At 43.0% G+C, this 26,242-nt stretch overlaps 1 protein-coding gene across 1 annotated transcript in view; it reads right to left on the reverse strand.

The window, feature by feature from the left end:
• Positions 1-26,242, reverse strand: part of ptprga (protein tyrosine phosphatase receptor type Ga) — a 399,554-nt gene that overhangs the window by 141,534 nt on the left and 231,778 nt on the right. The window lies entirely within an intron of this gene.

The following is a 26,242-nucleotide window of genomic DNA, read 5'->3' on the forward strand; positions in this document are numbered from 1 at the left end:
AACATGTCAACCAAATGACCGACTACTCTTCACTATGCCATGCAGTTCTTGTGTCAGTTTACAAATGGGCATAGCATTTTCATTCCTGTCCATACATCTCATCTCTTAACTAACAGCAAAGCAAATCTATGGCATTCCAATTAGAGGCAGCGCCGAGAGTATTGCATTTCGATTGAAGACAAAACTGAATGTAAGCAAATGACCAATCACCCTCAAGAGGCGGAGCAAGTTGGGGTACAAGGCGATCCACTTCTAAACATTTCTGTGTTCTGCTGACAGGCAGAAAAGTATGTCTTAGGTCTGGCTGAAAAAGTTTACTCTTATGTTGTCTAAGGTCGCTTTCTTTTCATCCCTGTTAAAATAAGCCATGCGTTTATATTCAAAGTGTGGGTTGTTAGCCGTTTTAACTAAATACTTAATAAAATTAAACATTTGTTAGTGCCACACGCGTGCGCATAGGAGACAGCTTTAGTACTCTGGTGACTGGTGCTGTGGGCTAATGCCTTCTCTCTTCTTTCCTTTGCGAAACAGAAGGCTGGCAGCCTCTCTACTGCTGATGTCACTTCTGTTGTCTGCCCTCCGGGCCCCACCCTCGCCCACCCTATATTATCCCAGGGACCGGCCATCCTGTTCTCAGTTCAGTTCTGAACTCGAGTCTAGAATTACTGTGTGCTGCATTTTTGTGCATTCTTTCAAATTATATTACTTTGTTGTGTCTCCTTTTCACAGTAGGTTTTCAATCATAGTCTCTGTTAAAATCAGATCTTATATTTTTTTTACCTTGTTCCTTCATGGAAGATTATGAAATCATCACATACATCAGTGTTCAATGAGACAGCAGATTCCCTGCCTTATTAACTGCCTGGTTGAAGACACTGGTGATTGGAACACTGTGTACCCCCACTGTCGCCGCCCCTTACCCCCCTCAATTAGGCACTGATTGGTCATTTGATTAACTTTAGTTTTTGTACAATTAAGGAGTGGTCTTAAATTGAATTGCAATATGATCGCTTTAGTTTTAGCTATGACACGTGATTTATAGACATGAATGAAAATGCAATGTTCGTTCGCATTGCAATTTAAACCGACACGAAAATTGTGTGCTGTATTGAAAACCAATCAATCATTTGGTTGATGTGTTTTTAATTATGACACAATAAAACTGTGCCAAAATGAAATGCGCCACATGCATATGCATTACAATTCAATTTAGATAACACAGAGGATTGCAGTTCATTTTGGCAGGATTGATCTCCCATAATTGAGTGTAGACTGATGGGCAACAATGACAAACGTATCCATTTAAAAAGGAATCTACAACACAAAGTGCACAGAAAGCAAGGACATCTGAATACTTTCTGAATCCACAGGAGATCTGGGTGATGAGCTTGTTGGGATGAAAGGCCTGCTCTCAACAAAACCGCTCTAAAGTTGTAAACTAGCACAGCAAAACACTCATTTTAATGGTACAATGTACTTTATGCATCTCATTGCCTTTCTTTGTCAGACATTGAACTCTGCAGCCCTGACGACATGACGCCCAGATGTACGCCACACAGTTTACCATCTTATGATGGCACATTGCCTTTGCTCATCAGATATTGTCGCCCTCTTGTGGACATCAAATGACGACATTATGTCCTGGTATGGACGCTGTATCTTATCTATATATATATATATATATATATATATATATATATATATATCAGAGAGAGAGAGAGAGAGAGAGAGAGAGAGAGAGAGAGATGGTTAAGCTGTGATAGCTTTAAGATGAGCAGTGAGTTGGTCCCTAAAGCCCAAGTTGCTAGACCAGACCTGACTGTTTCTGTGACCCTGAGTGAGTTCCTGTGGCTGGCAGTGCCCCCATTGTAGAGACAGCTGTATTTCCCTTGTGAGTTAAGCAATTCTGTGAAAATTATGGCTACTTAAAAGCATATAATGTACTGGGTGAAGTGCCACCCATGAATGCCCCACTGTCAGATCAAGGGGAGACTCCAGATGGCAGAGCCCTCGGCCCCACCTGACCCCAGCCCTTCTTCATTCCGCGTCCTAACACAGTCGTCGATCCTACCATGAGCAGCCGCATCACTCTCCTTAACCAAGAAGGCAAACTATTTGCTTTAGATTAGCTGGCATTTGTCGACTATATAAACTGGAGCTTGTCAGGAGAAGGCAGAGCAGACGCTTCTTATTGACTTTCCCGTGACAAAATGAACACTTCTTAAAATGCAAGGTCATCCCCGGGTTCTTTGAAAAGCCTTGACAAATATGCAGAGACTTACAAGAGCAAGCAGATTTCTATCAGATCCATCTCTTTGTTTGCTTTAATCCCACAGCTTGAAGTGGGTCAGGCAGGGGCCAGTGCCATGCTGGCTTGTCAGAAAGCGGGACCCGGTAATATGCACTGTTCAGGAGTGGCTGAAAGGGGGCGATATTGGGGGATAAGCAGGCAAGGCGAGTCCAGTATAAATTTGCTTAGCAGACGCTTTTAGCCAAAGCAACTTAAAAAAGAGGTCAACATAATGGAGGGAGACTGTCTGGAAGACTGTTTAGGAACAAGTGTGATAGGACAAGGGGACAAAACAGACCACCACAAGTGAAGACTTCAGAACAAAACACAATTCCATAGTTAAAAGAACCTCATCTCATCTTCTCAAACTACATTTTCTGGAGATGGGGTCACGGTGGCAGCAGGCCAAGCAGGTCAGCCCAGACTTCCCTGTCCCCCAGCTACAGTTCTTCCTGAGGAATTCGTAGCTGTTCCTAAGTCAGCTTAAAGATACAAGTCCTACAGTGTGTGCTGGGTCTGCTGCAGGGTCTCCACACAGTTTGACATGCCAGGAGCAGCTCTAGGGGGAGCTTCAGAGGAGCAGCGACTCCACTATCATATCAAGCAGTGTCAGCTCAGCCAACCTGCGAAGAATCATCAGTTCTGGGATCTACTTGTGATCTCACACAGCTCATGAGCAAAGGTCAGGACAGGTATGAAGACTGACCAGTAAGCCAATGGACCGGTGCATCACCCGTAGAACAGCTTGCTGTGGCTCCAGTCCACTTGTCAATCTCACATTCCCATTCTCCATCACTCGTGAACAAGATCCTGAGATGCCTGAACTCCTACACTAAGGGCAATTGTTCCTCACTCACCTGGAGAGAGCAATCCCCTCTTTTCCAAGGGAGAACCTTGACCTGCAGACTTGGATGTGCTGATCCTCATCCTGGAAGGAAATCACTTGAGTGTCTGCTAAAGGTCATAGGCAGATGAGTCAAAGAGGACAGCATCACCTGCATAAAGCAACAATGCTAGACCACCTAGCCTCCAGCACCCTGGCATATGCCTTACCTGGGAGGCTGAGAAGTGTGAACCATCTGTAGTAGGAACACACACACTGGTCACCCTTCTTAAATATGGGGACCACCACACCAGTGTGCCATTCCAAGGGTGCTTTACCTGCCTTCTACGTATAACAGAATGGACGTGGTAACCACGCTATCCCAGCAATGTTCAGTTGACATTTTCCAATAGACATTGTTGAGGCAGCGTGGTTACAAGAACCTATCAGAACCACCATCAGTCAGACAGAAATTCACAGTTTGTAAACACAATTTAGATGGAGGTGGGCATGGGCTTAGAGCTTTGCACAAAGACAGTCTAAATTGAGAATTCATGCCATGCAGAGATGCCATCACCAGATGCCATTCACAAGCACACCTGAGTGGGTGAGAAAGAGCAGAGGACCTCACAAAATAATACAAATCAATTCAAAATATGCCAGTATTTTTAATGGATGGGTTGGCAGGGTGCCGGTTTAGCTAATTTGATATCCGGGGACCAAGCCAAGGGGAGGGCAGATGGCAGGTGTGTTGTTTAAGTTCAGTATTTAGAATATTGCCATCTATGGGTCTGATGTGGTTCTGCAATTCGATGAAATGCGTTATTGATCCTTTGACTTAATAATAAATAATAATGCATTTTATTTATTCGTAGGCACCTTTCTAAACACTCAAGGACACCAAACAATAGATAAAACACACATTACAAACAAAACTTAAATACAAAACTTGTCACCATCGAATGATGCAATCAATAGTAACTGGTAGGAAGAAGCCTGGCTCTGTTTATTCACTCAGCCCTCCTCCATCTGTTTTCTGTTCAAAGCACTCAAAGCATCGCCGTTTTGTTCTTCTGTCCTTATTATACACAGTGTGTAATTTGACAGGTAGCCTAAATTCATTCCTTTTTCCTGGATTGCCGATTCCCAGTATTCACAGCTGCTGCTGCTGTTGACAACATTCACAAGCGCTTCAAGCACTCCAGGGATGAATACACATTATGGGAAGAATCCTCTTCATTTCAGAGAGGGTCTAAAATTATGAGAACATCTATAAAAAAAAATGGCCTCCACAATTAAGAGCTTTAGAAATGCTCGAGGCAGAGTAGACATGTTGTGCCGTTTTCTTTCCCATGCAATATAAGGTGGTCATGTCAGTCTGATGTAATGAAACAGTTCAATGGATACTGTCTAGTGCCTTTCACAGTGAGGTCTCTCACAGAATTCTTCAAGACGTTCAAAAACAGAGTCAAAACTAGCCTGGCATTGTCAACTAGTCTTGTGATGGTGTGCACTGTGAAAGGCGCTATATGAAATGCACCAGAACTATTCTGACAATCACAGGCCATTTAGCCCAACAAGGTTGATCATCAAAATGAAATGCTCGTTTGTGCCCGAGTGAGTTCCGTTTTTGGTTACGAGAGTGTTTTCCGGTTTATTTAACAATATTTGAGTAAACGTATGCGTGTTTAAAAGTTCATCAATGACTTAACATTTGGATTATGTGATACAAGTGAGATTTTCTTCTCGGAAATTTTTTGACGGCTTGGTCAGAAACTTTGTTGTGTTCATTCTTCATGAACATATGGGCTTAAAATTTCTTCTCGACCAACTCTACAAACCACATATAAAAAAATGCAATCATTGGATGGTGTGTTCCAGGCTGCAGCCTTGGCGTAGCGTCTTCCTGCCCCGTATGGCTATGAGGACTAATACCTGGTCTCTGTCGACTTCTTCTAAGATGGAATCTCCAATGCCTGGGTGGTTTCTGTGGTCTGGACCAAGCCCAGGATGGTACACAGGCCCAACCAGCTATCAGACATTAGAAAAACATTTATAAACTCCAAAGAGCATCTCTGCATCCTGCTGCACTTCCCAATGGTCATCTCTTGTCTTCTTGTTCCTTTCATTATAAAGCACCTCATCTCCAGCATAGGCAGAACACTCAGTGTCACAAAATGCCTTTCACAATGAACAGTTTTACAAGTTGCTGCACAAAGCAAAGAAAAGCCAAGCAAAATGACACCTTTTATTGGCTAACTAAGAAGATTACAATATGCAAGCTTTCGAGGCAACTCAGGCCCCTTCTTCAGGCAATCTTGCCTGAAGAAGGGGCCTGAGTTGCCTCAAAGCTTGCATATTGTAATCTTCTTAGTTAGCCAATAAAAGGTGTCATTTTGCTTGGCTTTTCTCTACATTCATAATGGCTAACACGGTACAACAACCTAGTACTATGCACAAAGCAAGAAAGAATACCAGAACTTTAGTGAACAGTCAGAATGGCTTCAGACGAGGAAGGTTGTGTTTCAGTGACATGATGGAATTTCCATGAGAAAGCAACAAAAGGATATGACAAGTGAGGTGTATATGATTTCATTAACCTTGACTTTCAGAAAACGATTGATGGGGCCCCAAATGACACACTGGGCATCAAACTAAAAGAAGTGACATTTCAAGGTGTGGTGTGTAGATGGGTGCAGAATTGGCACAGACACAGGAAGCAGAGGGTGACTGTGCGAGGAACCTCATCAGAATCGGCTGATATTAAGTGTGGTGTCCAGCAGCGGACAGTGCTGGGGCTGCTGCTAACTTGAATTTACTGTATATAAAGTATATGGATAGAAATCTAAATAACAAGCGAGTGCAGAGGATACCAAGCAAAATGGACTGGCAGAAAATCAAGAATCCATTGAATCATCACAGAGGGGCTTGGGCAGATTTGTGGCAGATGAAACTGAATGTCAGTAAATGTTAAGAATTACACATAGGAAATCAAAATGTGAGGAATGAATACACAATGGGAGACTGAAAATGGAGAGGGACTTGGGAGTCTTAGTGGAGTCGACACTATCATCTGCCAGGCAGTGTTCAGAAACCATTAAGAAGGCTAACAGAATGTCCTGCTGTGTAGAGGTACAAGTCCAAGGAGGTTATCAAGTTCTGGACACATTTCAGGGAGAAGTAAAGCAAACCGGAGGCACCTAAGCACAATTTGGCGGGACACAGCAAAGGGTTTGAATAATTCCAGGGAAGAAAGATTTCTTTGTGATTTTTCAACAAATTTGGAAACCTTTTCCAAAACAATATTTTTGCTTTATCTTTATGGTTTATTGAGTGTAGACTGATTAACAAAATGACTAATGAAGTCTACAGCATAATAAAGTGAGCTGAAAGTGAAGGGGTCCAGATACTTTCTGAATCCGCTTTATTGAAAAGCTATTTTGCATAGTAAAGCTTTCATAATTAACACCATTCCAGGGTGCTATAAAAATGACAGCCTCCTCACTCACTTCGATGCCCGGCGTTCTCTGACGGTCCTTTGAAATACGCTATAGGAAATGTATTTTTCGTAGCTCACAGCTCAGACTGATCACTTGTCATTCACTCAATTCGGGGTCTCACAGCACCTTGAGGGGGATCTGTCAAAATGAGTGGAAGCTTGTAATTCACAATGGCCTTCTTCAGCCTTTTCCATGCTTTGCACCCCTGTCTCAAGGTCACCTACTGGTTTTATTTTTTGCAGGGTGCCCACTGAGGCCCACCTGTATTAATAAGCCTCGGCATTCAACTTATTTTGTGACGTCACTAAATAATTGAATGGGAAAGTCTGTGCCAGCTTTACCCAGAAGAAAAAAAACAGAAAGACTTTCTAGGGTCCCAGAAAAACCATAAAAGCCATCAGGAAATAAATGGCGTGTCACATCCAGATGCCTGCACCTCTACCTGCTGCAGTCACGCCCCACTATCAATGATCTCCCAGGCCCCAACACCTCTCAACTCCCACCACAGTCCTAAACAGCCCTCTTAATTGTGCCCTTTGTTTGTACCTGATGCGAAGAATGGAGGCAAAAAGAGGATGAGTGCAAAGGCAACAGGCATTTGAGCTTTCCACAAAGCAGATTTCTTTTTTTTTTGTCACTAAATTGCCTCAAATGAAAGGATTACTCAAATGTAATCTCCTTTAAGAGGCAATTTTACACCATTCCTGGCATTTTAAGGAAATACTGCTTTATTATGATAGTGTGAGAGAATCTGAACAAACAGGCGGTGGGCTAATTGGGGGAGGGGGTGGCAGGCTAATGGGGTGAGGGGGTGGTAGGGAACTAGCAAATAAAATTACAAATAATCCAAGGCTTTTTACTAAATGGGGCTAGGGGGTGGACATCATTACTGTAATATTGCAAAGAACATAATAGAAACACGCTGCTAACAAAGAGATGTGTCGTTTGTGCACAGAAAAACAGAGGCGCCACGGAGGGGCGATGTGGAGCGCCATGGGTTTACGGCATCTGTGTGCCGCTGCCTCTCAGCTCCAGAGTTCCAATGGCCTTTCTCAGAGTGTTTTCCTCTTGTATCCCAGGCCAGGAGTTAAGTCTAAGAGGCAACCCTGAACAGAACCACCATGAGTGGGTGTGGGCAGATGTGCCACTGTGCCCTATGATGCACTGCTGCTCATTTCTGCCTTACACCAATGCTGCCTGCCAGCCCCCCACCGCCCAATGACTCAGGTGGGTTCAGTAATAAATGGATGGATAGGCAATTTCTTGATCAAGGGCCTGATACTACACACTACACATTTAGAGGGTGGACCCCATAATCTTGAAAGGAAGATATCCAATATGGCTGCACTGAACAGTAAAATCTGTTTTTGTGTCTTGTGTGAGAATGGAACTGGTGACGAAACAGAGAGAGGCCCTGGCAGCAGGACACAGGATTGGGCGAGATCAGATGTAGGCGGGGTTTTATACCTCAGTAAGCTTAACTAGCATCTTATAACTGCACTGTAAATATAGGATATCAGTGCATGTTGGTACAGTAGGGGGCAGTAGTTACACTACAGAAATGAATTAATAAAGGATATCATTACTAGTCACTTGATACATAAATACACAGCTAACATTATACAGTGCCTTCCTTATATGCCAACACTCGGACATCCCATAGTGAGAAGGAGGACTACTTAGTACAGGACCTATTGTGTCACACAGCTACGGGACATTTACTGAATACAAGAGGGGTCCAATGTCCCACCCTGCCCCATCTCATGTACCAGGGCAATATTCTGGAGGAAGACATCTGACCCCACCTACACTTCTTTCTGCTTCACTTCATCTCACATCCTGCGGGTAGAGGAGAGTTACTAATAATGGGAGGGGTCTTATATCCAGCCCCGCCCACAATGTCATGTTCCACAGCAGATTTCGCGCCGTCTCATGTCCAGCAGCATGAAGATGGGGACTGAATATGGGAGGGGATTTGTATCTTACTCTATCCACATGAGTCGCTGCTTCATTTCCTGTCCCACAGCATGGACAGGATTACTGAAAACTTTGGGGATGTGATACCCTCCCACGTCAGTCTCCACCCCACCTCGTGTCCCACCTCATCCCACATCCTGCAGATATAGGAGGATTACTGAAAACAGTAAGGCTTAAACATCTGACCCTGCCCACATCAGTCCCCTCTCCATCTCGTGTCCATTAGATGACCATGTCCCATCCTGCATTGACGAGAAGATTACTAAATATGGGAGGGATCTAACATCTGACCCCTCCCCATCCAATGTCCTGTAGTAAGGGGACAGTTACTGAATAAGAGAGAGGGTCTGAAATTCGACCCAAACCAACATCAGCCCCCAACACATCCTGCACCCAGAGGTATTTGACCAAAAGTGCCATCCTATACTTGAGCCTTACTGAAATTTGGGAAGGTGCCACTTGGCTAACCTACCTCTCTCCATCCTTCTAAGTTTGGGTGCCATCCCTCTTTGAGGCAGTGGAATCAAAGTCCCCACCTTTAAAATAAAACACCCATCACTGGCAGACAACAGACAGAAATGCAATTCAATTGTATTTGACATCATTGCCATAATCAGAAGGTGGAGAACGTGCACAATATGCTACCTGGATGTCAGGGTGTAATTTAATTTGAACAAACAACAAAGAAACAGTCAAGATGCCTGGGCAACGAGGTGAATGCAGGAAGAGGTGTTGCTAGTGAAAACCGAATTCCAGATGACCACAGCAAATTTCAGAGTTTGCCACAGTATGACAATGCATCACACCAGGGCTTCTCCCCTCGGTCGCCTAAAGTCAGAATGTTTTGGTCAGCAGCTGCTCTTATAGACAGCAATTCTCCTGCCTGGTATTAGAAGTGTGTACTGAAGACGCCCCTGAATGCAAACAGCAGCCACAAAATACAACTGGATACCAAAAGAGGAGCTTTGACTGCAGTCCTGATCCTCAAGGATCTTTTACGTAGAATCCAGCAAAGGCCAGAAACCTCCACGTCTTCCACCTGTTTTCAGATTAGAAATGATCAAACAGACCTGCCATAACCCCAGCCCCATCTTTGATACTATCAGCCATCTACTGTGATTCCTAGGCGCTGGATGACCTCGGCTCCTCAAGGCAAATCCAGCAGGGGAGCCGCATTCAGATCTTCTCTTTCAACTCTGCCTTTGTGTTGCCATGCCTAGCAAAAATATGATGCCTCAAGTTACCACACATAGAGAGAACTGAGGGGACAGATAAGAGATCAACACAAGCAAAATCCTAACTGCCTTCCAATAAAAAAAAAACAAAAAAAACATGAAACTGGAAACTGGTCTGCACTGGTCAGATGGGAAAAGGAAGAGGCCTGTGGCATGGAAAACTCAAATCATTTATACCTCTAATCAGCATCCCATCAGATACTCGACGTAATGTGAATGGCCAAAATGTGTATAAAAGAAACTGAAAATGTGTGGAAATGTAAGTGGAGTATACAAAGCACCACACATGCGTGCCTGGGAGACAACTTCAGGGACTTGTCGACTTGTACTTCCACCCTGAGCCAGGGGTTGGCGCTTCTTTGTGACTTTTCTCCTATCATCCCCTCTGCAGTTCCGGCGACCAAAATTTTGAAGGCTATGACATCACATCTAGTCCAGGGGCTCCTGGACCTGCCCATCCTGCCTCACATCCTTCATAACTGGCACCTCTGCCATCTTTGTCCAGTCTGATGACTCGTGTGAAGACATTACTTGCATTACACGTTAAGTGGAGTTTATCATTTTGTTCTTTAATATATGGGGTTTGCCTGTGGGGGCCCAACCCTTCATCTTTGTGCTGTGTTTCATTTACAACACACACACAGACACACAGACGCACTGTAAATAAACAAATGTATCGGAGGTTGCACAACACACTACATTTACACGTGATATGGCGGGTCTGTGGCATGTGCATTTTAGATTAATAAATACATAACACACTCATGTTTTCGGGTGGGGTGTAGGTAGCATGGCGGAGCGGCTCTGGTGGCAGATGTGAGAGCGGGTAAACCCGCATTGACGTGCGCATGTGTGGGACTGACCTATTCTCTTGTTAGTGACAGAGTCATGGTTACTGAACCTGCGACCCACAAGGTTTTAAAAGAAGTCGAAGAACGAGAGGTAGGAGAAAAGAAAGAATGAGGAGAGAAGATATGGAGGTGAAAATAAAGTGAAGATGTGTGTATAGGCAGGCAGCCGGGAACAGCAGCCTCGTGGAGGAGCGTGTGGCTGGCGCTCGAGAAGGCTGAAGAGGGTTCACGCCGGCTGAGTGTACCTAAGTAGCAGGAGTGACTTGGTACTTGAAGAGAGCTTCTGCGTATGGGTGAGGAGTGGCAACAGGAGTCAAAGGAACAAGGCTCGACATGGCACGGTGCCCTGCTGGGAGCTCAAGGTGACAGCAGGGACCTGAGCCTCTAATTTTAAAGGTTGGCTGTGCCTGTTGGAAAGACTTCCCCTCTGGCTGTTGGATCCCACCCAGGATAAGCAGATGGGGCATCAGTTCTTAGTGGGATGTGTTATGGCATTTGTTTTTAGAAGAATTTCCCCTAACTGAAGGGTCGCTGAACTTTAATCGTGCTAGATTGATCCCCTTTAAAAAGACATCATTGTACTTTGATCATGGGATCGAGGGGATGAGGGGTTCTGCAGGGTTTTCTCCTAATGATAGAGCACTGTACCTTATTCCCCCGTGATGAGCCAATACTGTACGCTTGTCCGGTGAGACTGAGAGACAGCAGAAGTCACTAATTAAATGAACGAGGCTCTTTTTCAGCATCTACTGCTATGGGCCCCCATGCAATTCACTCTCTGTGATTGGGGTCTCACCTGAAGACAGACTGCTGTACCATCGACCACCGAAACCAGGGGACAGCCACGGTCACTAATTAAATGAGCATGACTCTTCATGGGCTCCCCCTGGTATGGGCCCACAGGAAGCACACCTTCTGAATTGCCCCCAGATGCCCGGTTTAAATCCTAGATTTGGTAGGCAGCAGTGCCACACTTACTGTAATTTGGTAACATTTTCAATTTAGAAAAAGAAAAAAAGTAAAATGTGACCTTGATTATAAACCACTGGCCTCAAGATGATGAGTATTTTGAGTGGGGCGATGATTTTTATGTCTCCTTGCTGCTACTCACCTGCCCACATATATTCCATGCGCACCAAAAGGTCAAATTAAAGTCTTTGCACACACAGGGTTTGACTTAATCAGGGCCTGACAGAGTGGGTCTCCACATAAAATACCTCAGGGGGCCTGTGGAGGCGTTAACAAGAATCGACCGATGACAGCTACAATGAATGCCCTCTCACCTGCCTCCCCGATAACATTCACAGTTTCAGGTTGAAGATGTTTCAATGTGGAATGGCCATCCAAACGCAAGTCCTTTTTAAATGTACTCTCTAACAGGTTAAGCACAAAGGCGACAGTATTTTCTGCAAAGTTAATTAAGTCCCAATGAGGAGCATCAGATTCTGGTCTTTTGAAATGTTAATGAATACACAAGCAGGGGGTAAGAAGCCATCCCCAAGTGGGGTCATGAGTGTGTCACTCCGCTGGAGGAGAAGAATGAGCCTCGGCGCAGCAGTCCTGAGAAGCGGCCCCTTTGGTTTGCTTTGGACTTTAATATGTAAAGAAAGAAATGCCGTGATCTGAATGCAAGGACGCAGACGGGAGAAATGAAGGCGAATCCAATTAATCATGCACTTGTGCGACATTTTAATGTATTATTATTACAAATCCTTTAAACAGGCCCCCAGGACCAGAACACCTGCATTCCCAGGATTCATTTTTCATACTTTGATGTTTTAACTACAAAGTCTTTAGTCAACTTTGTTTCCATGTGTAATACAAATTCTAGGCTTTTTTGTTGAAGAGGGATGGGGGGGGTACAAGTTTCATGCTGTAAATAAATTATTCAGAATCGCCGTGCCATCCAGAGCCCATAATGGCATCTTGCAAACTCCATATTAAAAACGTTCAACTCCCCCATGACATAATTAGATCAAGAAGCACAAGCGTTGTGTAACGTGAAATTCCTCAGAAAAGTTTAATCCAACTTACAATTGTGGGTGGACAGCACTGGACACAAACAACGGCTCCTCTAAGCTGCATAAGACTGCAAAGTTGCATCTTTTTTTTCACCCAAGTGACAGCACTTTTGAACTGCCACTCAACAATTATGGAGGCACCCAAAAGTCCATGGGGCATCCAAGCCACTCATGAATTGGATGTTATTTAATAGTGATGATGAAACCTTGAAAGGGACCAACATAATAATAAGAGAAATGTAGCAAAATGTGAAGGGCATTATATTACAGACAGATATATGGACAGACATATAGATATGAAAGGCAAAATATCAAGAAAGAAAAGTTCTGACTTGGCAGTCACAGTCCCAGTGAAGCATTTTGTAGACGTATGGAGCCCACAGCGTTTAATGACGCACTTCTGCTGAATAATTCATTGGCTGGAAGTCCTCAGTGTTGTTGTATCACAGAGAGGATGTGCAGCTTTGTTCATAATGGTGCTCAGTTTTGTTTACATTCCTCCACTATGGCCTCCACGGGGTCCACAGGGTTTCCCATAACTGAGACTGCCCTTTTAATTAGCTTGTTGATTCGGTGGGCCTCTCTTAAATGGATGTTACCAGCCCAGCACACCACACTGGCCATCACTGAGTTACAGAAGATGTGAAGAATGTCACTATACACATTAAAGGAGCCCAGTCTTCAAAGAAAAAAGAGACTGCTCTGTCCTTTCTTCCATAGTTCCTCTGTCTTCTGAGACAAGTGCAGCCTGTCATTAATGTGGACCCCCTCTACATATCTATCTATTATATAGCAGCTTTCATATCTATCAATCTATCTATCTTATCTGATGAAATGCACTATACAATAGATAGATAAAGATATCTAAAAAAACACTATATAGAAAGTAGCTAGAAATACATTCAATGTTTAACAGAAAGATATGAGAGGCACTAAATAAGAAACAAATAGCAAGATGGGAAAGGCACTATATAACAGATAGATATACAGATACACATATACATGTGAAAACATGTGAATATAAAAGATAGATAAGTAGAAAAAGATACAATATAACAGAATATATATATATATATATATATATATATATATATATATATATATATATATATATATATATATATATATATATATATATATATATATATATATAGACAGAAAGATAGTTTAAGACACTACATAGTTACATAGATAGTATGAACTATGGCCAGCATCTTATCCTGGCCAAGAACCCCAAGCTGCCAGATGGAGCCCTCCCTGCAATGTGGAGATGCCCCGAATTCCAGCAGGGCATCATGGACAATGGAGCTTTTATCCACAGCCTTGCTGGATAATGTCAGGGACGCTGCAGTTTGACACAGAGATGTTTGTTTTTCATATAGCCCAGAAATACTTCCATGTCACGAGGACGGAAGAAATAAAATTCTTCTGGGCTGATGAAGAAAAGAAGAGATTTTGATCTGACCCGGAAGTGCTAAGAAGTCACATGGATGGAGAGTTCAGAAGCACTTCCGGGTCACGGACTATATAAAGGACTGTGGGAGATCCCAGAGTTGAGCTGAGCTGGGAGGAAGGGTCGCAACGCGTTTGGGAGAGTGGAGGATTTATTGATTAGTGATTGTATTGTAGAGTATTGTATGAGTATTGTAGAGTGGAGGATGCTTTGTGCACTGTACAGTTAGAAATAAAAATTATATTTGGACTTTTATCTGATGTCTGTTTTCTGATCAGAGGGTTCAAGGGGACGACAGTGTCCTCTACCTGTCACAATAGATACACTACAGTATATAGTAGTTAGAAAAACACTAATACAGACAGATATGGTAAATGGCCTGTATTTGATATAGCGTCTACTAGAGTTCAAGAACCCCCCTAGGCGCTTCACAACACAACAGTCATTCACCCATTCACACACACATTCACACGCTGGTGATGATAAGCTACTTTGTAGCCACAGCTGCCCTGGGGTGCACTGACAGAGGCGAGGCTGCCGAACACTGGCGCCACCAATCCTTCCGACCACCACCAGCAGGCAAGGTAGGTTAAGTGTCTTGCCCAAGGACACAACAGCTGCATTCTCATGCCGGGAGCCAGGATCGAACCTGCGACCCTCCGATTGCTGGACAACCCGCTCTACCGACTGAGCTACTGCTTTAGTTAGGAGACTACAATACTTTCATAGATAGCCAGATAAACACACAGTATAACCGATTCCGGTATACAGAGCAGACAGATAGATGGTTAAAGACACTATACAGCAGTTACACAGACAGATCAATCCTGCCCAAGGTCTACAGTACACGTCAAGCCAACTCCCTTGATGGGTCTCATTTCACAGATTCTTTAGGCTCCATGCACTGACCATTTCTCTCTCTCTCTCTCTCTCCAGTTCTGGTGTTCATTTGAATTTTCAAACATGCCATTTGACACATTTCTGCACCAGCAGCCCTGCCAGTCGATATTAAGCACACATGCTAATGATCTTGTGAATCTTTCAGTATCTCTACACAGGCCTGTTTTTCTTCATATCTGTAAAATACTGATGGATTCCCATGAAAGCGCATATTAAACAGGCGAATGGCCCTCCTTTGTGTGTGTGTGTGTGTGTGTGGAGATGGGTGGGGGGGTTTGCTGTGACAACGGGATTTACATGAATGAATTTACATCTGTTGAAAACAAAGCAGCATGGGTGGTAGTAATATCAAATCTTCCAGTGCTTAATACAGTTTTGATTTGGAATCAGGGAGCAGCAGACCTCAAAATTGATTTACATCCAAGAAGTGCAAGTTAAGTCTGCAGTGCCGCTGCATAAATCATATTAGTCCTCCAGACTGATCGAATAGAAATTCAGGCACGGCGTGGTTTACACAGCTTCCTTCAGAATACATTTAGTGCTTGGAGGTAAATCATGATTTCAGAACAGCATGGCTTCACTCAATCCATTTTCCTCCTGAGCTACACATCTTCTCCAAAAGCTAAAAAAAAACTTTGTATTCCTTTATTACTTCACCGGATTCTTCCTAAGCAAATTAGAAACTTTTTTTCTTTTGGTATTACAGAGGCCACTGGGTATGGCACGTAGGGACACAGTACAAGTGACATGTGAGATGGTGGGTGTCACAAGTGAAAATGAAGCAAGTCACCTTTTGAACGGGGAGAGCCAGTTTAGATGTGGGAGTGATGGGAGCAGGAAAAAGATGGCACTGGTGGCACAGAAACATCAGGTGTGTAGTCCATAACAAGTGAGACATGGTCTGAGCCACATATTACATCATCTGCAGCTGTGACATGTTGAGAAGTGTAATGTGGGAGAAGTGAAATTGGGAGGGTGTGCAATTTTATTACACATGAGATGTCACACCACTGTGTGACCACCACGTCACAACTGTCCTGTCTGTTACCACACATAAACACCCCATATCACAGCTATGGGGGCATCTCAACCAGCCCCGGATATCTAAGAGCATCACAGCCCTGTTATTACTCAACGTCACATGCCGCTCATGTGTGATAGTCCTTTCAGACAATAGGCGTGAATAAACCATGGGTGTCGTGAAACGAGTTACACTTTAATAATCACAAAGAAGTGAATCTGTGGGAACAGAGTCCATGGAGTCTGACAATTTACTGCATATATCTGCTGCTTTGTGTTCCGATTCTGTAAGTGGACTTTTTTTTATTAACTGTTAATTTGTATTTACACACTTTTGCATTTAATTATTAGAAAACGTTTTGCCTTGTGTTCATCACCATCATCGTAGCACAATGGTGGATGTTATGTTAGGCGGTCACAGAAGTTATGTGGTTGAAGTCATCAGCAAGCTGAAGGTGTCTGTGGACACTCAAAGACAAAGCCTTCATGCAAGTGCCAGCACTGTTATTACTGGGGGCATCACTTACATGTTTGCACAATTTTATCCGTATTTCTACCAGACCTAGCACTCACTTTGGGGAATTTCTAACACCCTAGAATATGACTCTAACATGAATTTTCTGAATTAAAGATTATTTTTGTTTTTGTTAATTATTTTGGGCAGTTTCCTAAACCATTTCGTTTCTTTACGGTCACCGCCACGGTCTTTCTGTCCTTGGGACAGCTTCCTGTGTTTTTAGGGCGTGTCCTCAAGGGTGTGACCTTCAGGTGACTACATGACAGGTTCAAACATTTTTCACAGAAGCACTTCCTTACCCGCATTTGAGGATTCAAACCGTTTTTTTTTCAAACATCCTTTCTTCAGAAAGAATCTTCTTTCAAAGACCTTGATGTTTTTTCTAACTCATGCCTGTTATTTAATCTTTGATTTTAGTTTTAGTATGAGTATGGCAGATCTCCCAGTTTTGACCTTAATTTGGTTTTCGACTGTGCCTTTTCTCCCAGTTTCACCTTACAATCTCCTTTGCTAGTTCACTAACATAATACGTATTGCCATTTAGACTTTCTAGCTTTTCAGGCAGCTCTGATTGTTGGTTTCGATTCTTTGCTTCTCTGGTCATCCATTTAAACTTGGTAGCCTTTCCTATGCCAGGCTAACCTTCTATAAAATTTAGTTGTGACAACTTACAAGGATATGGACATCACACAATCTCCTTGTATGGTTACTGTCTCTAGATGAATATTTTTTCACTGCAAAGATATTTTGTTTTCTCATGGGTGCCACCATTTTGAGATCCCATTGCCATGTTGTAGATGATAGCGAGAATATCCTGGAAGTTGTGCTGTGTGACGTCATCAACACGTCACTTTAAAAGCCAATGCTTCATGCTTGTTGGCATCTGTGGGTTGTTGTTAGCAGTCTCCGGTGTGTGTCTGTCTCTTTTAGTGATTCTTGGTTTAAGAATTATAGCAAACATTTTCCTAGCATTTTCTGTTTTGATCTTTCTTATATTTAAGATTTCAATTCATCCTCTTTTCCAGCTTCTTTTTTTGTAGCATTGTGTATCAAGTATACATGTCATAGGGTCACCTTTCTGCCTCACCAGAGGTAAGTACGACTCCTCCGGGACACAAGGGGGCACTGTCGCTGGCCGTATGTTTCTTTTTCCACCCACCCCATGAGGAGAACTGACTCGGCTCCATCTGGTCTAGGGACTGAAAAGCCAAGATTCTCCCAGGAGGAGGTGTCTCATTTTGGAAAGAACAGACCACCGGATGGAGTTTAGACCCAAAGCTGTGACCATTCTACAGAGCTTGACCTTATTTTGGAGGTGCTTCAGCACACTAGTGGTTTTGTGCCACTGTGTGTCTGTTTATCTTGCCTGAACACACCATTATTGAGAGGGTTGACCTGGTTGGCACCCCAACATTTCATTTTTGGATTTGTGTGTTACATTAATAGACAACAAGAGGCATTTGGGTTTAAAAAAAGCAGATGGACTAGGACCCTGCTGAACTTATAGCTCCTCTGTGTATGATTTTTCTCCATAAAAACAAATTTTTTCACTGCAATTACTAGAAACTACACAGTGTAAGCAACATATTAAAAAAATCTCTTTTAGATGGAGTATTCCTTTAAGCTGATTGATGTGTCTCAGTGTTTAAACAGCCCAAAGCTCAGCAGATGTGACAGAAAACCAAAGCCAAGATGATGCATGCAGACCAGAACTGGACACTCTGGACATAAAGACCTGCATTAATAGAATTAGAGGGCTCTTTAAATGCATTTAAGGGATTCGAACAGTTAATTAGTTTGTAATCACTTCTTACTTATTCAGACATTTATCATTTTATTTCACAGAAGCCATTCACTTCAATTCATTTTCTTCTTTACTGCAAATAAACCACCAGTAGGATTCAACCTTTTCATTTCAATAAGTTCAGATATTAGAAAGGAAGAAAAAAAAAATGTGTTTCAAAACCAATTTCAAGGGACCAAATGTTCAGCCGCTGCTTCTCTGATGTCAATCCATGCACATTAGTGTGAAGCATTTATTAAAAAAAATCATTTGGCAACAGTAAAGGGACATAAAATTCATGAAATGTGCTGCCAAGCATATAGCGGCCGTCTGGGTTGACAATTATCCAGGAAAACAAGCAAAGATTAGACAAAGTTATGAAACGCCAGGCTGGAGGAGCTTCAAATAATCCACACTCTGCGGGGCTGTGGCGTAAAATGAAGCAGGTATGGACTCTTAGTGAACAGAAAGAAAAATGTCTGCTCGATATAGTGCCTTTCAACTGGCAACACCAGCACATTAGCACTATAGTGGGTTCAGAAAGCATTCAGACCCTATTGCTTTATGCAAACTTTACTGTATTCTAGATTTAATTTAAATGGGTAAACTAGTGACTTTTACAGATCAATCTACACTCAATAACCCACAATGACAAAGTGACAGCATGTGACCAAAAAGGTTTGCAAAATTATTAAAAATCAAAACTGAATTCTCTCGATCATAGAAGTATTCTGTATTTGATGGCCACACAAATTGTGCTCAGGTGCTTCCTGTTTGCTTTAGTTCTCCTCGAGGTGTGTCTAGAACTTGAATTGAGTCCACCTGTGGGGAACTGAATGGACTGGACATCCTTTAGAAAGGCACATGTGGACCTGTGTGTATAGAAGGTCCACAATTCACATTGCATGTCAGGACAAAAACCAAGCCATGAAGTGCAAGGAACTCTCTATAGACACCCACAACCAAACTGTGGTGAGGTAAAGATCAGAGCAAAGGGACCAAACCATTTCTAAAGCTTTGAGTGTCTCCAGGAGAACAGCGGAACAAGAAATGTGAAACGGAAGACGTTTAGAACCACCAGGACACTAGAGACACCTAGAGTTGATCAAAAAAGCCAAACTAAGTAACCAGGCAAGAAGGGCCTTGGTCAGGGAGGTGACCAAGAACACAATTGTCACTCTAGCACAGATTCAGAAGTTCTCTGCTGAGATGGGAGAACCTGCTGGAAGGACGACCACCTGAGCTCAATGAACTCCATCAATCAGGCATTTATGGGAGAGGCACTCTTGTGTAAAAGACATATAAGAGCCCGTTGGACTCTGAGAGCATAAAGAGGCAAAAAATTAACTCTTGGGGCAAAACACCAAGCACTATTTCTGGAGAAGACCAGGCACTGCTCATCATCTGCCTGATGCCATCCCTGTGGTGACGCCTGATGGTGGCAACAGCATTGCATGTGGGTGAAAGCAGGGAGAGTGGTCAGAAATGAGGGAAGGTTAATACAGCCAAACAGAGAGGTCCTTCAAAAAAACTGCTCCAGAGCACATGCCACCTCAGACTAAGGGCAACAGTTCACCTCTGGCATGTCAATGACCTGAAACATATAGCCAAGACAAGACAATGCCATTAAATGCCAGCTAAAGCCCTGACTCAAATGGCATAGAAGATGTCTGGAGAGACCTGAAGATGGCACTTTACAGACCCTTCACCATCCTGTCAAGAAGAATGGGATCAACTGCCAAAACCCAGGTGTGCAAAGCTTGTAGAAAATTTTGAGAAGACTGGAAATGCAGCAAAGGGACGTCTTACAAAATATTGAATTAAGGGTCTGAATACTTCTAATGAAGGAGAGATTTCAGTTTACGATTTTAATACAATTGCAAAGCTTTTTGAAAACGTGGTCTCACTTTGTTATTTTGGGCATTTCAAACTGAGTCTACAACACAATAAAGTGTGCAGAAAGTGAAGGGGTCAGAATATATTTTGACTCCACTATACTTTTTACATGTTGGATGCTTCTTTTTAAAATGAAAAAGAACCTTTACAGTGCCTGTCTTCACCAGTAGGTAGCCTACCACCCACCTTGTACACTTTATATACTTCCTTTACTTACATAATCCCATCCTGCAGTAGTAAGGTGTTGTGCTGTGTTAGCCATAATGGATACAATGATGACACCCCTCAGTGGCTAAGTGAACAGCTTTTGAGATCTCGCCTGAAGAAGGGGCCCAAGTTGCCTCCAAAGCTTGCACATTTGGTTAGCCAATAAAAGGTGTCATTTTGCTTGACTTCTCATTTAACCCCATCCTGAACTACTGTACAATTTCATTCCCATCTTAACCACCTTTCTATTTAAGCGCAGTGTAAAATGCCGAAGATCAATTTTTACCTAAGCCCATAATGCCAACCCCAGCATTCCATTTTCTGGATGGTCCAGGACGCCCTGATTCATTGCTGCTGAAAAAGACTGCAGAGTTCGGCTAAGAGACTGCTGCCAATGGAAAGTCACCTTTCTCAAAAGGCTTTGTCTGCCAAAGGTTTCACCCACAGCCAGGTGAACATCCTGCACTTCTAGTTGACTTGCATCCCTAATTAAGAGGGACAGGACCTCCAACTGCATGGCAGCCTGCAGCACAGGGGTAGAGGCAGGTTGGCAAGCGCGGGTCACAAGGAAGGTCTCTTCCGTCCACCTGCCACAACAAGAGAGTCTCCTTTCAGGATCCACAGAGTCATGTGGCGCCTCTGCGCGACGAAACCTTCATCCGCCTGTTAGCATCGAGCAGCAGCAAAGTCATTCAATCCCACAACATCTGAAGCAGTTCAAAGGTGGCACGCATCCCTCAGAACAATTTTTCCGAGACAGCAGTTGACGAGCAGCACAAATGGATGCCTGCTGGAGAGGGCCAGGCTGAAGGAGTCCACATTCAACGCTGTCAAGATCGAAGTGTAGAAAGAGAGGGCAAAGCAAGGACATCTAAACGGAAGCACATTACGGACTTTGTAAAAAGATTTTCTGTTCAGTGTGACTTTAGCTTGTTGTATCACAGTTGATATGCTGATAATAATGTCAGATTTGTCTTGTGCCCACTGCAACCAGGCTGGATTTCGGCCTCCACAACCCTGAAGTGAATGCTAATATTACCAAGCACCAAGTAGAATTTTGAGACAGAATTTCCAAATGCAGCATTTTCATGGCGCTATAATAATGGTGAAATGCACCAGGCCACAGCGGGCTCAAAAACAGACCACAGGCCAAATGACCTCAATAGCATGTCTTAGTAAGATGGGGCTACTGTGGCGAGATCCTGTGACCACCAGTCCTGTTGTGTGACATTTCCAGTAACTCAGTCCATCCAGTCCACGAGTCATCCTGACAAAATCAAACCCCTAAAGTTGTAGGGGTAGGCTCTGTGTTTATGTGAGAGCGGACAACCAATGAGCACTCAACAGGAAGTACAATGGACATACGAGGAATACGGAACCTGGGAAATGCTCACACATCTCGGCCTCCCTGGCAAACTCTACACCATGTTGCTGGAAAAGAGAACCCATCTGTTGGTCAAACCTCAGATTCAAGAGGAACAATGCGTTTGTCATCCTGGTCGTCAAATGCTGGACCAGCTCTTACCCTCATTATTTGCTCTCCATATAACTGCAGCGAGAGCTTGCTTCGCATTACCAGCATTAAGTCAGATTCTGTACCAGTGGATGTGGGACTCTGCCAGGGCTGTCCCTTTGTCACTTACCCTTATATGTTTATGGACAGAATTTCTAGGTGCAGCCACATGGTTGATGGGGTCTAGTTTGGCAACCTCAGTGTTACATATCTGCATTTTGCAGATAATGTGGTCTTGTTGGCTTCACTGGATGGTGACTTTAGACGCACACTGGGACAGTTCGTGGAGGAGTGTGAAATGACGAGGATCTGTACCTCCAAATCTCAGCCAGAAAAAGGTGGAGTGCTTTCTCCAGGGTCCCTCACACAAAGGAGTTTAAGTATCTCGGGGTCTTGTTCAGTAATCAGAGAAGAGAGCTCGAGATCGAGTGGCCTTAGCAGTGATGTGGACATTGTACCAGTCAGTCATTGAGAACAGACAGCTGAGAAGAAAGGCAAAGCTCTCAGTTTACCAGTCGACCTCCCCTTAGCGATGGTCATAAGCTTTGAATAGTGACTGAAAGAACTAGAGCGCCGATACATGCAGGGAAAATGAACTTGTGTCACGTAGGGTGAGGAGTGTAGACATTCCAGTCTGCCCAGGTTATATATTTAATTTTCTGCATTTTGACTAAGGTGAAAGGGCAACATTATGTTGTGACTCGGGAAATTCGGGAAGCTTTGCTTTCTCCACATCATCCACCTCGGAGCTCTGACTTTGTAGGGTGTTCATGTGGAATTTGCGACTCCTAAACTCAGACTTCATGCCTGTCCTTCAATAGTTAAATGTTGAAGTTAAAAGTCAAAGTCATTCAAAAGAACACACACCAGCTTTCCGTATAGAAAAGGCCACTATAAGCGCAATTAGATAGGGGGCATACACTCATTGGTGCCGCAGCTCTTTGCCATGTCCTTTTGCAAAGCAAAAATCATAAAACACAATGTGCCGACTCTAATGGTAAATGTGCAGGGCTGGGGTTAGGCTTAGGCTCTCAACATTTGCATTTGTCGAATATTTGGTTTAAAGTTTTGATAGATTCCCTTTTTCGGCAGTTGAACAAATAAAGATTCCTCAGTTAAATTTGCAGTTTTAAATCAAACTTTCCATCTGTTTACATTTTCAGCAGGCCTACAGTGCGTTTTTCACCTGTGCAGCTGCATTAATAAAATGAAATGTTAACGACTTTGAAAGTTACAATAACAAAGCTTTCAATCTGGTTCAGCTCTTTGGCAGCTGCACTAAAAAAAGCTTTTGATATGTTTCTGGTTTCACAAATAAAGTTTTCAGGTTTGGCAGGTGTATTAATGGAACGTTTTCGATACCTTTTTTGGTTTCAGCAGTTATAAAGCTGTCGACACACTTCCATTTCCGACAGTTACATTAATAAAGCTTTCAATAGGTTTCAGCTTTTGACAGTTGCAATAGTAAAGCTTTTGATACGTTTCTGTTTTCACAAATAAGGCTTTTGGCTTTGGCAGGTACATTAATGTAAAGTTTTCAAAAAGTTTTCAGTTTCAACATTTGTGGAACTTTTCAGTAGTTCTGCTAATACATTCTTATTTTTAATGGTTAACAGATCTTTTGATAGATTTCCATTTTCATACGTAAGGCTTTATGCATATTTTTAGGTTTTTCAAGTTACCATATTAGATCTTTTGATACATTTTGATTTTCACTAATAAAGCTTTTAGTACTTTTTAGGTTTCCACAACTTACAGTGCTGTCACTTCTTATGATGCACCTCCAGTATTTCTGCTTTCAGCTGTGGCACCAATAAAACTTTTCATATATTTGTTTTCACAAATAATGTTTTTAGTTTTGGCAGACAAATGTATGTGTTTTCTATTGTTTTGCATATTTTCATGTTTAACATTAATAAAACTTTCAATACGCTTCAATTTTCAGCTGTTGTTCTATTAAAGCTTCAGACTCCATTTTCATAAAACTTTTGATGTCCCTTACATCAGTCACCCTAATAAGTCTTTTGATTTGTTTTCACAATTAAAGCTCTCTACGTGTTAATCTGCAGTTACACTAATAAAGCTTTGGATATGAATGTGTTACAATTAAAGCTTTCGGTTTTGGCAGATGAACTCATTGGTGTTTGATTATGTGTTCGGTTCAAACACTAATTACACTTCTGATATTCTTCGATTTCTAGTAGTCCTACTTGTAAACCACCAATACGTTGTCAAGTGCGCACCTCAGGGACGTCTTCAGAGCAAAACCACACCAAGGTTGCTCTTATTAACTCCATCTCCTTTCCCATTTGCAGTTCAGAAGCTCACCAGCTGGACAATGAGACCCCCAGCCCACACTGTGAAGCCACACCCCTTTTTGGGACACCAGTATAAATTCAGCCCACCTAGGAGCACAGGGCATTTCATTTTCACTTTTTTGTACTGTTAAACAGGGATTTATCACCTGGTACACAAACTGTGTTTTTCCTAAATGATCCGTTCTTTCTTCAATTTCTTTATTGTCATCAGTTACACTAAATGGTACTTTGATATGTTTCTATTTTTACCAATAAAGCCCTCAGTAAACTAGTGCGAGGAAGTCACAAATATGATGAAAAAGGGGCTGAGGCCACCAAAAAGACCCATAAAGGCAGGCCAGTACCTTCACAAGCCAATCCAGATGAGGCACACTCAGTCCAGCTTTCCCCTGACAACTGCTAGCTGGCTTTGGCCTGGGTAGGGCCAAAGTGGGGAAAGATGGTTTAGCAATATGAAATAAAAAGAAATGTCCCAAAATATATAAAGATGCTCTACAAGAGAGGGGATAACTGCAAACCACTGGCCAGTGAACAAAAAGGACAACAAGAACGTTTGATAAAGGAAGAATTCATTTAGCAAAACAAGGAGATAACTGAAAAAAAAAACAGTCAAACAGCAAAAAAAAAAAAGGATTTGCCTAAAAGGCAATTGAAAGCAACCAAGTCCCAATACACAAATCCTGAAGGCAAATCTGAAAAAACATGCAAGAAAATCCAATAACCAGCAAAACAAGAAATAATATTGTGACCAATAGAGGGCACCCCAGACTCCAGACACAAGTGCACAAATACAGCCAAGGGTTCAAATAAAGCATACTTTTATTACACAAACTTCTTTTCTAAGTCCCTTTTTTCCCAAATACGCAATCACAATCCAAATCACCAGGCCTACTGCAATTGTTTTTATCCTTCTTCACTCTCCTGTCCAAGTAAGCCTTGTCCACTACCTCCCGATTCCAACTTCCTGGATCCGACAGAGTCATGAGCAATGACAGCAAGAGAACTGGGGGCTCATTTAGGCCAATAGCATACAGAAGGAAAGGCGACAGGAAGGCGCCCACAGGGTCACGTTTTGAAATTATTTAAGAGCATCACATTCAGTGGCTTTGGGCACTCTGGTTTCCTCCCACAGTCCAAAGACATGCAGGTTAGGTGCATTGGCGATTCTAAATTGTCCCTAGTGTGTGCTTGGTGTGTGGATGTGTGTGCCCCGCGGTGGGCTGGCACCCTGCCCAGGGTTTGTTTCCTGCCTTGCAACCTGTGTTGGCTAGGATTGGCTCTGGCAGACCCCCATGACCCTGTAGTTAGGATATAGCGGGTTGGATAATGGATGGATGGATGGACATTCAGTGGCTTACTCTGAGGTTTAAAAATGACTTGTGTGTGTACCCTACAATCGACTGACATTCCCTGCAAAGCTGGTTTCTGTCTTTTCTCAGTGCTGCCAGGCTCTTGACAATCTTGATCTGGTAAAATACTAAACTTCTCAGTAGGATTATTTCCATTTATTCACAAGATCACATCCCCACCCTGGGCCGCCATCTTGACGTGATGGAGGGGTTTGTGCAGCTTAGGGATGCTCAGAGGTCGACCGGAGGTTTGTGTTCTTGGTCAACAGCTCTGGGCTGAAAGACCCGAAAAGGAATGGTTCACAACGACTCTCATGACGTTACAAATTAAACAGTGCACCCAGCCAGGATATGGTTACCGGTGCCCACTTCACAACAACGTGCGCTTCACCAAGTGCAAGGCGAATGGTGAAGGTCGGGTACGATGCCCGTTTGGCGGCAGGTATAGCCGGAAAAGCCCTGGACAGACCTGGCAAAGCAGGCTGGCACATTACTGCACAAAGGTCAGTTATCTGGGAAAGATCCGTCATTGTTATTCATATTTTGCCAGCCAGATTTGGTTGTGGAAGATATTCGTTGTAAACAGACT

The sequence above is a fragment of the Polypterus senegalus genome, chromosome 12 (genome assembly GCF_016835505.1).
Source record: "Polypterus senegalus isolate Bchr_013 chromosome 12, ASM1683550v1, whole genome shotgun sequence".
Lineage (NCBI taxonomy): Eukaryota > Metazoa > Chordata > Cladistia > Polypteriformes > Polypteridae > Polypterus > Polypterus senegalus.